This window comes from Sorex fumeus, unplaced genomic scaffold (genome assembly GCF_029834395.1).
Source record: "Sorex fumeus unplaced genomic scaffold, SorFum_2.1 ptg000002l, whole genome shotgun sequence".
NCBI lineage: Eukaryota > Metazoa > Chordata > Mammalia > Eulipotyphla > Soricidae > Sorex > Sorex fumeus.
The window spans coordinates 52,156,510-52,170,023 of record NW_026606059.1 but is presented as its reverse complement, the minus strand read 5'-3'; the positions used below and the strand labels follow the sequence as shown (position 1 = coordinate 52,170,023).

Sequence of the window (13,514 nt, the reverse complement as noted above, 5' to 3'; positions counted from 1 at the left end):
GTGGGTAATGACTGAAAACAACATGACAGGGACCCCGGCCTTAGGATTTCCTAGCAAAGTGAAACAGACCGTAAGAGTCTAGACAAGTTAATTAAGCTAAGTGTTCTGTTTATGGTGAAGCTATCCAGAAAATGATTCTCTTAGCTCCCTCAACCCTTGTATTACTAACAGATATACTCTGTGTGTTTATAATTTACCAACCTAGGTTTAGAAGATTTATCCCTAAGACATTACAACTCAGGAGTTCACAAATTTATGTTCTGGCCACTATCTTTTTAGGAAAAATAAAATTTTTATTTTTTTAAATATATTTCCCCCAGGAAATCTAAGTTCTTTAAAGAAACAAACAGAATGTGATCTCCAATTGCACCCAAGACTACTACTACTTCCCTGGTTTGTTTCAGTGCCCCCAAAGGAGGTTAATATCTACATTGGCAAACGTTGTTTTAGTTGTTTTATATGGACTGCACGTTAGCTGTTCACTTATTCAAACAAGTTAAAACTATGATGACCTGTTTGTTTGTGTGCTAGAAACCCCCTGAAAGGGGCTGGAGCAATAGCACAGTGGGCAGGGAGTTTGCTTTGCACACGGCCGACCCGGGTTCGATTTCCAGCATCCCATATGGTCCCCTGAGCACCGCCAGGACTAATACCTGAGTACAGAGCCAGGAGTAACCCCTGAGCATTGCCAGGTGTGATTCAAAAACAAACAAACAGAAAAGAAATCCCCCCTGAAGATACAGTGAAAAATGAAACAGACACAACCCCTGAACTCTTGAGGATTTTTCCTGTTTATAAAACATTATGAAAAGAGGCTACATGTTCTCTAAATTACCCCGGAAACAAATGGCAAAACTGAAGCTAAGATAATTCAAATACACTGTTCAGATAAGACCATGTGTGATTGAAGTCTAAGAACTGCATCATGTTCCTTGACCCAGCCCCTGTGTTCTTTCCACTTCCTTGTTCCTCCATGTAATTTAATGTCACTCTTCTCAAGGATACAGTGATGTATGCCTGTACTGACAAAGAGAGGCGAGAAATAATTTCTCTCAAAAGATGATTGTGTTTGAAGTGGAGTGAAACATTCTGGAGAATCTGAATCAGGTCTTTCCCTCATTCAAAATTGAGGTCTAGGGAAAGGGAAAGAGTTTGGGGATTCAAAGATCGAAGTTTCAATCCTGGCAGTGCTTGGTCCTTGAGCACCACCAGGTCTGGCCCTGATACTGCCCAGCAATGCTGTACAGAAGCAGCATCACAATTTCAGACTGACATTAGACATTCTGATGCAGGTGTTTGACATTGGGCATTGTTTGGAGTTACCTTTCCTTCACCCTAGCCATCCTCTGCCAAAATGAAGATAACGGGACTGGGTTCATCAGATTTTCTCTTAATTCCTGGGCACTTGACAAAACATTTTCACTAGTTAGGTTGGGTGCAGGAGACTGTTTAATGAGGTGTAAGGAAAAGTGATTAAAGAAGATACATTCCCACTGATGTAGCTGTCCACAAGACATTTTCATCACAAGGATATTTATAATCTCTTTTAACTAAACCAGCTTTACTCCAACTAATATTTTTTTATTTTATTTCAATTTTATATTTAAAAAACATTTGTATAATTAGAATCCATATAAGTATATTCGACTGGGCTGAACTTTTCATTTATAATTATTATTTGAAGACTCATCTAGATTGGCAGTATATAAAAAGTTGAATTTTTTCACTGAGACGTAGTATTTCATGGTATGGTAATACAAGTTTTTTTAATCATTTACCTTTTGAATGATAGATGATTTTTCCCTAGATTTTCACTATTACTAATGAATTATAAATTACTTAAAATAAATTTAAACAGCGGGCATGCAGGAGGGGGCGGGTGGGGAAGGATCATCAGGGAGATCCTGAGGCGTGGCCCCCAGCGCTCACCCAGTTGGCCCGGCTCAGCCATGATCAAGGTGATTCTGATCTTCAACAACTCTGGGAAGCCACGGCTCTCCAAGTTCTACCAGCCCTACAGTGAAGATAGACAACATCAGATCATCCCGGAGACATTCCATTTGGAATCCAAGAGAGATGAACATGTTTGTAATTTCCTAGAAGGAGGCTTATTGATTGGAGGATCTGACAACAAACTGATATACAGACATTATGCAACATTATATTTTGTTTTCTGCGTAGATACTTCAGAAAGTGAACTTGGCATTTTAGACTTAATTCAGGTATTTGTGGAAACACTAGACAAGTGTTTTGAAAAAAATGTTTGTGAACTGGATTTAATTTTCCATGTAGACAAGGTTCACAATATCCTTGCAGAAATGGTGATGGGGGAATGGTCTTGGAGACCAAAATGAATGAAACTGTCACACAAATTGATGCACAAAACCTCAGAGAAATCTGGGGCTGTCTTAACAGGAGCTCCAGCCCTTGCCATATCAGTTGTAAAGAATATGAATCTTCCTGAGATCCCAAGAAATATTAACATTGGTGACATCAGTTTAAAAGCGCCAAACCTGCCCTCTTTTAAATAAAAAATTAAAAAGGCCACTCCCAGGTAAAATTCAGTGGATCTAAGTTTACCATGCAGTTGTTTACTAAAAACAGAGGAGAGGAGAGTCTTAACTTACACTCTTGGGGTTAAGGCAAGGTACTGTATAGAAGTTGTTTAAAAAGTATAAGAGTTCAATGTTGCTTTTCTTGTTCAGCGATTTTAAAGAAATCGAGTAGTTTTGGTGTATTTTTTCTTGTTCTTTCTAAACTGAATCCCCATGCCCACTTAAGGCATGCCTCTATGTACTGGCTACCACAGTATTTCAAAAACTGTTTGAGACATTTCTTTAAATTATGTACTACCCAAAATGGTTGGTGTTTTGTATGGATCACAAGTGCAGCATTCCTTAATTCTTTCTGTACTTGTCATAATCGTTAAAGAACCAAGTATGTATTGCATGAAAACATGACCTTTTCCTCTTAGTTGAAATAAACTCCAAGGTAACTGAACTTCAAAAGCACCTTTCTGTTTGCCTGATACATACTTGAGCAATAATTTTTTTTATGATCCTCTGACTCAACAAAGTAAATCAAAGTATATTTTATCACTGTTAAAAATAAATAAATAAATAAATAAAATTTAAACTTTATTCTATGCATATATTTGTACACATTTGTACAAACATATGCAGATAAATGTAAACTTTTACAATTATTCTATGTATATAAGAATTACATAGAAAATTACATTTTTTTTCCAAAAAGTTAAATACAATTGCTAGAATCCACATTAATTTAATATCTCATTTTTTTGTTTCTAAGCAAATTAATACATAGCATTTTACCATGTGTTTCCATCAGCAATATGCACATGAACTTGTCTCTCTGTCTCCTCACCAGCATCTGTTATTATCGATTATTTTATTTTTACCATTTAAATAAGTAGGTAGTGATCAGTTGGGCATATTTGTGTGGCATATTCCTTTCATTTCCTGGTTCTTCCATTCTTTGTTTCTTCTTAGCCTTTCTCCTCTCTCCTCCTCTCCCTTCTGTTCTTCTCTTCTTGTCTTTATTCTTTTTGTTGTAGTTGCAGTCACAGCTTCTCAAGTTTGTCCTCAAAGTAATTCTCCAGAAGCCTTTAGTAAAGTAATTTTTTCTGACTGAGAAAAGAGAATGGATTTTGGATTTAAATTGAGCAGATCTTGATTACTGTTTATGTATTTTATTCATATATATGTAATTTAGTTAAGTAACTGTGGGTAAGTTATCTAACTTCTCATCATTGTGCCTCTAAGTAAATCGAAAATTTAATGAAGTTTACATATTAATTATCAATGTAATTCCTGGTACATAGTGAATTCTCCATAAATATGAATTTAATCTGGAATAACTAAATCTCAGTGTCCTCTAGCCATCAAATGCTACTTTATCCAGATTTGCTTTCAGTTTTAATTTCATAAGTCAACGCATGACTGTGATTGTTCTATAGTTGCTATTATCAAGTTATTAGGATTTACTGTGTTCAGTAAATAGGTTTCTAAAACAATCAAAAGGATTTTTTTGCTATTATATTAACATTGTGATTATCTCTGTTCAACTCAATTCTATTTTATCACAATCAAGTCCCTAAAAATTATTTCATCAATAAATGTATATTTTCAAGTACAAAATCATAACCTTTTATTTTTAGTGCTGTGTATCATCAGATCTATCATAAAACATAGTGTGTTATTACGACTGCTTTGCTTTTCCCATGCTTATGAGAGAAAGATTGTTTAAGGAATTTCTAGATTATAGTTGATGATGGTTAATTTGCAACAAAATTATTTCAAATCTTATCATTTCATGTGAAAGCCAACTCAACTAGTGATAATTTTAGAAAATTATCTTCTTGTGGTTATTTACTTATGATTCAATACACTATGAATTTGATGAATTAAAATGCTAAAAAATATACAAAAGGTAATTTTAGAATTGCAAATACATGGAGAAAGTGTTTAATTATTTAAAAAACCAAGTGATAGTGAAAGATGAATTTATTGTAGACATAGAAGTAATACCCATGTTTTTTATAATTTATTTTTATATTTTTTTACCAAAACATCTTACAATTTAAATAAAATATATTATAATTTTAAAATCATTTTGTTTCTTCCTTTCTGATGAGCATATAAATTTCAAAGTGAAATTATATTTTTACTTATGTTTGTGTTTTTGTTTACTGGTAATATAAGTGATTCAAAATATTATGTTTAATTTTTCTTGACTTACCAATTTTAAATTTTTCTCACTGTTTTGTATATTGGTAGTGAGAATTTAATCTTTTTGTGTAACTCCCTTATCTACTGTTGACATGATAACATCATAATATAATACAATAAAATTAAGTTCAATATTATTCAATATCAATATTATTGATATTCAAATTTTATTCTTTGTCAAACCAAAACTCTGAGCAATGTTTGCCTTGGGTTAGTTGACATTACCCATAAGTGCTTCTAGGGACCCTGGGTACTGTCAACAGGGCTGGAGGTTCAATTTGAGGACCTGAGAATGTGGTACTGGTCAGGTCCTGTGGTACTATTGATTTCTTGTGCCGCACTGCAGTGCTTAGAGGTCTCCAGATTCTTCCATGGAAGAACCTTTATTTTTAATTTTTTTATTCCATCATAGTGTTATAAGCAGTTACAAATGTGTTCATGATAGGGTTTCAGTCATTACAGTGTTCCAACACCTGTCCCTTCACCAGTGTACATTTCCTACCACCGAAGTACCCAGTTTCTCTCCTCATCGTGACTTGCCTCTTTGGTGGACACTTTTCCTCTCTCTCCCTCTCTCACTCCCCCATCCTCTCCCTTGCTCTATCTCTTTCCTTTTGGTTTGCATTACAGATAATGATGAAAGGGTATTAGGTATATTCCTTTCCCTACTTCAATAATCAGTTTCTGTTCAAAATGAACATTTCCAAATATTATTGTCATGTTGGTCCCTGGTCCTCCACTAGCCAGCTGCTGCCATGCTCCAGGCTGCTTTCTGGACCACTTGGGCCAAGCCTCACACATGAGTGAAGCCCCACAGAACCAGGTAAAGTGGAACTCTGTGATCTTGAACTCCAGACTCAATGGGACCCAGAAACAAAGATCCTCTGCCTGCTTCCACCAATCCCAGCGACCCAGGTATCACACCCAGAAGACCCACCCTGTCGGAGCCAGATAAATACTTCATCGGCTGACCTCCACTATCTCCACTACCCAGCTTCTGTCATGCTCCAGGCTGCTTTCTGGACCATGTGGCTGCTTTAATACCTATTTTTCATTAATACCTCACCATATTTGATAGGATTCAAATATGGTTTGAACCATGGGAATACCTGCAAGGGTGATTAGAGGCTGCCCTAAAAGCCTCTATCCCTCCTGGAGAGCCCGGCAAGCTACTGAGAGTATCCCACCCACATGGCAGAGCCTGGCAAGCAATCTGTGCCGTATTTGATATGCCAAAAACAGTAAATAAAAAGTGTCTCATTCCCCTGACCCTGAAAGAGCCTACAATATGACAATGTTAAGAAGGATGAGCAAGGAGAGGCTGATAAAATTCTCAGGGCCTAACTAGGCTGCTAAAATGAAGAAGGACTAAAATGATTGTCTGTACTTTCAACGCATGTATGCCAGCATCAGAAGCATCCATCAAGGACCTGATGGTGCAAGCATGGAAGATCAAGTGTGATATCATTGGTCTGATAAGATGAGAAGGCATCAATCACATCATGCAATTTCAACACTGGAGAAGAATTGTTCCTTGGAACATGTGACAAAAGAGGCGTCGGTGGTGTCAGTGTCCTTGTCAACACAAACTTGACCATGAGCATTGATTCCATTTGAAAGCGTAATAACCTCAATCGGATGATTACACTTGAATAGATGTGGCTCATTACCAGCAGTTTTTATCTTCATTGTCTATGTACCAACATCCAATTATGATGAAGGAGAAAGTGAGAAATTCTACATGGAGCTGAAGAAGTTCTATAAAGAAGACCACACCTTCTACAAGATCATTGTCGGTGATTTTAATGCCAAGGTAGGACTGAGAAGATTGGCTAAAGAACTTCACATCAGGACCCATGGCCTAGAATGGAACGAACAGGGTGACAGACTGTCTGAGTTCACTGTGTCGACCAAGACCATCCATGGAAACTCACAGTTCCAGAAGGCCAAATCTAAACATTGGACATGGGAGTCTCCCAGTGGACAATTCCACAGTGAAACTGATCGCATCACATTCAACTGACAGTTTTGCCTGACTGATGTCACTGTCACTGTCATTATCTCAAAATACCAAACAGGATAGGACCACCATCTCCTTCATGTAAAATTCTACTTCATGGAGCAGGGAGAAAAGGCTTCAAAGTTTAAGAAGAGAACTCCCACAATGACCACCAACTGGGAGCTCTTTGGCACTGTTGCGGCAACATAGGGAGATACTGTTGTTGACAACATTGACAAAGAATACGATTGACTGGTTCAGCACCTCCACGATTGTACAAGGAATGCCGAGAGAGAGAATGCCACAAAAAGACGCCTGTCTTCAAAAACTCTCAAGCTTGTTCGCCAACATGGCTTGGCGCATGCCTCAGGCAACCGCAAGCAAACGTCCGAGCTCGCAAAGCAATGCAAAGAAGCGATCAAGGAAGACCTCAAAGAGAGAAGAGCAGCAGTGCTGGCCCATGTGGCAGAAGCCAGGAAAAGCACTCCCAATGTCTGCCTGTCCTTAACCAACTACAAGACCAAGATGACTGTCCTCTGATGTCCTGATGGATCTATCACATCTTCTAGAAGGGCTTTGGAGATTATGCATGACTTCTATTCAGATCTCTTTGATAGCTATGTCCACCTGCCCACATATCAAATTCCGCAGGATGAATATGTCATTCCTGACATTATCCCTTCTGAAATCTGACATGCCACTTTGTCGGTAAAGAAGCGAACAGCACCTGGCCCAGGCAATGTCAAACCCGAACACCTGAGGAACCTGCCATCAGTACTCACCAATACACTGGCTCAGCTCTTCACACACTACCTGTCTGAATGCAAGGTTCTCTCAGTGGAAAACCAGCAGGACCATTCTACTGTACAAGACAAGACAGGCGACATTCACGACATTGGCAATTGTCACCTGATCTGCCTGTTGTCCGTCCTCTACAAGCTGTTCACTGGAGTCATCCTGAATAGGATTGGCAGAACACTAGATGAAGGACAACCATGCGAGCAAGCGGGTTCTGAAAAGGATTCAGCACAATCGGCCATATCCACATGGTAACCAAGCTCATTGAGGTTTCTCGAGAGTTCAAGATGGTGCTCTGTCTAACGTTCATTGATTTAAAGAAGGCCTTTGATTCTGTTGAGATGAAAGCAGTCATCGAAGCCCTAGACAAACAGGGTGTTCAAATTCAATACATCAGGATCCTCTGTGAGCTGTATTACGGATTCACTACCAGGATCTCACCATTCTACAAGGAAGTGATTGTAGACATAAAGAGAGGGGTTTGGCAGGGTGATACCATTTCACAGAAACACTTCAGTGCCACCTCAAGAATGTCATGCCAAGACTGGAATGGGAAGGAATGGGAGTGAAGATAGACGTTTGGCAACTATAGCACCTCTATTTTGCTGATGATGTCGTTCTAATAATGCCAAACATTAGCCAAGAGGCACAAATGCGGTGGAATTCGACAATGAGTGTGGAAAGGTCAGACTGCAGCTGAATCTTACCAAGACAATATTTATGAGAAATAGACTCATCCCAGACTTTCCATTTGTTCTCAATGAAACGACTATCTCCAAATGAAGCAGTTATGTGTACCTAGGTCAAGAACTCAACATGATGAAAGACCTGACACCTGAATTGCTCAGGAGGAAGAGAGTGGCACGGATTGCCTTCAAGAGTGTCGAAGAAATAGCTTAAGAGGATGAAGAAACTCCGGCTTCAGGCACGTCTCTTCAATTCTACTGTTCATCCTGCTTTACCAAATGCTTCAGAGACCTGGGCCCTATGAAAACAGGATGAGAATGCTTTCGAGTCTTCCAAAGAGGAATTGAAAGAGCTGTGCTTATAGTATCATGCTTCACTAAGTGAGGGAATGAATTTGGAGTTCTGACCTCCATTGACAATCAAGAATCAGTGACGCTGTCTTGTTTGCCAATGTGATTTGGAGATAACCATTGGACTCGAGCCCTTACTGACTGGATTCCACGGGATGTCAGAGATCATGTGGCAGCCCACCTACAACATGGTTAGAATTCTTTGCCGAGAATGAACGGTTTGAGGTTCTTTATGTGCTGGAGTGAGCATATGCCGTTGTGCTACACCAGCACACTACAGGGATAAATGGAGATACTACAGGTGCCTGCTTGAGAAAATAGATGAGTAATGGGATGTCAAGTGATCAAGTGATCAAGTGGTCCCTTCTCTTTCCTAACTGCCCTTTGTCACACACACACACACTCTTGTGGCAAGCTTCCATCCATTGACCAGTTTTCCTGGCCACTATTACTTCTGGCCTTAGATATTAGTCTTATTATATATATGCATAAAATATTTATATTATGTATAAAATATAAATATATTTACAATATATATTATACTGTACAAATGAATGAGTCATTATATATTGGTCCTCCTTTTTACTCATTTCACTCAGCATGGTACTCTCCATGTTCATCCATTTATAAGAAAATTTCATGACATCATTCTTCCTAATGGCTGCATAGTATGCCATTGTGTAGATGTGCCATAGTCCTTTCGACATGTCATCTGTTCTTGGGTTACTAGAAATTGAGATTCTATATGAGTCACTTCTTGGTTCACAATACCTCTTCTGGGAATATACCCAGGGGATCAAAAAAAAAAAGAGTAGAAATGTTATCTGTGCTTCTGTGTCCATTGCAGCACTATTGACAATAGCCAGAATTCGAAAAAAAAAAAAACCCATGGGAGAACCTTGTGGTGCTCGGGATTGAATACAGGAATACTTGTTAACTACTATGTTATCTTCTCAAGCTCTCCATGGATTAAATTTTTACTTATCCTTTTGTTTGCTTGGTTTTTATGTTTTATTACTGTAGGATGACATTGGTTTGTCCTTTTTGCCTTGTCATAGGGAGCTTAGGTTTATTGGGTTACTCCCATCACAGTGCTCCCATTCCTCTGTGTTTAGTTGTAACCTCTTTCTTTGTGCTCTGTTAAATTGTAAATGGGCTGGAGCGATAGCACAGTGGGTAGGGCGTTTGTCTTGCACGCGGTCGATATAGCTGACCTCAGTTCGATTCCTCCACCTCTCTCAGTGAGCCTGGCAAGCTACAGAGTATCTCTCTTGCATGGCAAAGCCTGGCAAGCTACCCATGTTATATTCAATATGCCAAACACAGTAACAAGTCTCACAATGTTACTGGTCCTGCTCGAGCAAACCGATGAACAACGAAAGGACAGTGACAGTGACTTGTAAATGTTGCTTTTCTCTTCTCCTTAATTCCTTTTCATAGTCAATTCAGAGTAATGTCCTTTTAGTATGAACACAGGAAGACAGTTTTTGCTATGCTTTTGTAACTTGGGAGTTAATTGATTCCAAATAATATTCATTCCTGGACATCTGTTCTCTCGACTTAAGCCTCAGCTGTCCTTACTTCCAAGCACCCCAAAAGCAGGGTCCCAATGAGGAACTGGATGGACCCAGGGCAAGCAGTAAGCTATCATGGCATAAAAATATGCCTGGCAAAAGTGCCATAATGCTTAAATTTATAAGCTAAGAGCATGGTCATGGACAAATTCTGTCATGATCCAAAAATTAATAAATAGATTTGGACCCTGCTAGGGCTAGGAAAGATTAATCTGGCCTGGGCAATGTAGCCTGAGTATGTGGCCAGATGTTCCCAGGAAAACCACCCTACAAGCTTAATGTATCTCTTACTGTGTCCCTACAAAATTTTTATTTATTTCTTTTTAATGAAACACCATGAAGTACAGTTATAGACTTATAAATTTTTGTGCTTGGGTTTCAGTTATACAATGATCAAGTACCCATCCCTCCACCAGTGCCCATTTTCCACCACCACGGGTCCCAGTATCCATCCCACCCTGCCTCTGTGGCAGGGCATTCCCTTTTGTTCTCTCTCTCTCATTTTGGATTCTGTGGTTTGCAAGAGAGGCATTGAATGGCAATCATGTTTGGTCTATAGTCTACTTTCAGCATGCTTCTCCCATCCTGGGAGGATCTTCCCCAAACCCTTTATTTGGTGCTCCCTTCTCTATCTGAGCTTCCTTTTCCCCTAGCACGTGTGGCTGGCTTCCAAGTCATGGAGCAAAATTCCTGGTACTAAAAGAAAATTTTAAAAAATATTAAGAAGTAGAATTAAGATGTTAATTAAGTCATTGGACTAAGGAAAGAGGAACACCCCTAAGTGGTATTTCTTCCCTTGAGCCTGATGGGCAATCAGGAAGGGCTTTTGATATGTTGATTTTCTACTCCAGATCCAGATCCAGGTGTGGTTTTTACCCCAAACAAGGGTGGGGGATGTAGGGGAGTATGAGAGAGACCAGGACAGCAAGATGGAGTGCGGAGAGATTAGCAAGAGGGACAGAGGAAGAAGAATGTAGGGGAAGAATGCAGGAGCAGGTGCGTGGCGAGATGAGAGACATGACTGGTAGAGGGAGTGTGGAGAGATGAGTGGGAGAGACAGGAGGAAACGGGAATGAGGGGCAGTGTGAGACTAGAATGGGGAGCTTAGTGAGACTGGAACAGGTATGTGGGAGAATGGAATAAATGGCAACTGATCATCAACCAGCTTGGTTCTCATTTCTTCCTTCTTCCTCCCAGGGCATGGGCCGCCCCGGGTGAGAGAGGGGCTCTATCCAATGAATGTGGTCAGCAAGAAGGAGAGCCACTGGGGCTTTCCCTAGCTGCCCGGAGATTACACATATCTCAAGTCCTTCATGTGAAGGTACAGACTTATTGTATACTGCTTTTCTAATAGTCAAGCATATTGCACCCACCATCACTTCTAATTTATTTAGACTTATTAAATCATAAGATCTGTCCCACCCCAGAATGTTATTACTTAACCATCTCAAAATTTCTATCTATACTTTGGGTTCTCTTTCCTACTTTGATAAAATTTGTGACCATGAATTACATGTTTTTTTGTGTTTTGTGTTTTTATTCTGTGTTGATATTGTGGTAATATCCTTTTACTTAGTAGATAATTATGGGTTAAAATAAATTAAAATTGAATAGCATATATTTATATAGAGAGGGTACATTCTGTTTATATATGAAATTTTTGGAATTTTCTATTGTAGTTATAATTTTGAACTTTCATCATGCTGGCTTCAATACATTTTTTTCTCATTTATTGTTCTTATTACTCCAAAGTCACTTATCTGAAATTTTTTGATTCATTTTCTTTTACTATCACTTAATTACACTTCTTAGGTCCTCCTGAAACTCCAGTTTGAATGTATTAGTCAACGTTATTTTTCTTATTCTATTCTATTTTTTTTTACTTTCTGTGATATTTCATTGATTCAATTTTTAAATATAATGTTGATGCTTTTTAATCATCAAAAATTTTACTTAGAAAAGTTCCTTTTTATCCTATTGCCTTTCTAATTAATTTTAAAATGTTTTGTAAAATTTTCATTTATATCAAGTTGTTCACAATAATTTATTACTTTAGCACTGTAGCACTGTCCTCCCATTGTTCATTGATTTGCTCGAGCGGGCCCAGTAACATCACCATTTTGAGACTTGTTGTTACTGTGTTTGGCATATCTCACAGGTAGCTTGCCAGGTTTTGCCATGTGGGCAAGATGCTCTCAGTAGCTTGCTGGGCTCTCTGAGAGGAGTGGAGGAATCAAACCTGGCTTGACTGGGCTGGCTGTGCGCAAGGCAAATGCCCTACCACAGTGCTATGGTTCCAGCCTAAAAAATTTTTTACATTCAATATTTCAAACACCAATCCCACCATTATTACAACTTCCCACCACCACTATTTCAAATTTTCCTACCACCACCCAAGAATGCTCCAAAAGAAGATGCTAAATATTTTATTTTGTATTACTTTTTATAAATATTTTTATCAAGATCAGTTGCCTTCTTCCTGACACCCCAGCAAATGTGGTATGCTACTTCTGTTATATCAGTGGAATAAAGTATGAGATGTCATTCCACGAATTTTAATTAGGGTGCTAGAGCTGGAGTTAGATTTTTAACTGGGTCGTGATTTTGGGTACTGGAGGCATCTCCACAGCATGTTGCTCTCTACCATGATTTATTTGTAAGTCTCTGAATCATGACCCTTAATATGCTTATGTGGCACCCAGGGGCAGTTCATGGACATGACTGTCAGGGACCTGGAAGCACAGGGAGATGGGAAGAGGGGCCCATTCCTGACTCTGTCAAGTGTGGAGATTTCAGTCACAAATCCTGTATACATTTTTTTTTTTTAGCAGATTCCTTCTCATGCATGGGGAGCTTGGGACGAGCCTGTGAAGGTTGGCTGTGAGCATGACGGCAATTGGGTCCTGGAGGTTTGTGGTTGCCGAGTTCTTTGGGGGTAAGCAGAGTATCCTATTGCCTTTTTAAAATGTCATCCTGTTCTTGTTTTATGGATAATTTTTTCATAGTATTACATTGCTTAAAAATATTTTTTTCTATTATCTGATTTGGGCTGGAGTGATAGCACAGTGGGTAAGGCATTCGCCTTACAAGCGGCCAACATGGCCGACCCGAGTTCGATTCCTCCGCCCCTCTCGGAGAGCCCGGCAAGCTACCGAGAGTATTCGATATGCCAGACACAGTAACAACAAAGTCTCCAATGGAGACGTTACTGGGCCCGCTCGAGCAAATCGACGATCAACGGGAGGGCCTTTACCTTTACCTTTTTATTATCTGATTTACCTTGATTTCTCCAAGTTGCTTTATCCTACTTATTTTTATTTTTATATTCAAAATTGGAGGTTATTGTCAATTTTCT

The 13,514-nt window shown here is 39.0% G+C and overlaps 1 pseudogene; it reads left to right on the top strand.

Moving 5' to 3' along the window:
• The first annotated feature begins 1,949 nt into the window (after positions 1-1,949).
• On the top strand, positions 1,950-2,531 carry LOC130021355 (AP-3 complex subunit sigma-1-like; annotated as a pseudogene).
• The last annotated feature ends 10,983 nt before the right edge of the window (positions 2,532-13,514 follow it).